The sequence below is a fragment of the Corylus avellana genome, chromosome ca10, assembly GCF_901000735.1.
Source record: "Corylus avellana chromosome ca10, CavTom2PMs-1.0".
Classification (NCBI taxonomy): Eukaryota; Viridiplantae; Streptophyta; class Magnoliopsida; order Fagales; family Betulaceae; genus Corylus; species Corylus avellana.
In genome coordinates this window covers 2,166,704-2,167,890 of record NC_081550.1, presented here as the reverse complement: position 1 = coordinate 2,167,890, position 1,187 = coordinate 2,166,704, and positions in this window count along the sequence as shown.

Below are 1,187 nucleotides of genomic sequence, written 5' to 3'. Positions count from 1 at the left end.
AGAAATGCCCCTCAAAAGGATGCTAATTCGTCCTTTTGAGTGGGAAGAATCCCTTCTAATTTTTTTATTCTGTCTTTTTATCTATATAAAAAAAAAAAAAAAAAAAAAAGAAATAAATAAATAAATAAAATATTTTTTTTATGACGAATAAAAAAAAAATAGATGTTGGATGTGAAAGCCGCGCGTGCACCCTACTGGCTTCATTAACATTGGCATTGACATTGGATGGGGAATATTTCAGACAATATTTTGAACTACTTTCTTTTAATTCCGAATATTCCAGGGTCTATTTCCAACCAACATATATTTCTTTTTTTTTTTTTTTTTGAGAGAACCAATATATATTTCTAAGGTCATAAACATTAATGCCACTTGCATGAAGATTAGATGGGGAATTAGGATTTTCTCAAAAAAGTAAAAAGACAAAAATATCATTTAAATATAATTAATTAGATAGTCTTTATTTCAAATAAACTAAAGAGGATCCTATTTCAAGATGAAGGACCTATAGCTATAGATAAACTCACTTTTTAGATTCCGATCCGTGACATCATGACCTTTTATTTAAGAGAAATGTTAGGTGCTCTCCTGATGTTTTCATTGCGTTCTCCTCGTCCTAGGTGAAAATTATTTTATAAAAAACTAAGTGAGAGAAATAAGAGCAACTTTCTTTTTTGTTTTCTATAAAATAATTTTCACATAGGATCAGGAGGATACGAGAAGATCACACTAGGAGAGCACCTAGCATTTTTCTTGAGAAAATGAAAATGTTAGGTGCTCTCCTGGTGTTCTTCTTGTGTCCTCCTCGTCCTAGGTGAAAATTATTTTATAAAAATCAAGTGAGAGAAATAAGAGCAACTTTCTTTTTCGTTTTCTATAAAATAATTTTCACATAGGATCAGGAGAAGAATACCAAGAGAGAAAATTAAGGTTGTAAAATGGTTGTACATATAGCATTACTCAAATCGTATAATTAGGTTATATACCCATTAAAATAGAGCGGTATTAATTAATGTTATTCAAAAATCTGATGATTTTTTTTTTTTTTTTTTTGAACTCAAATGATGCAAATTAAGAATATAACGACTGATGTCGTTTAAGTCTTAATGTTTTGAAATAAATAACTATCATAAAAATTTACCTAAATATCAGTTGGTCATTAATATTTATTACAAAGTAACGTAATT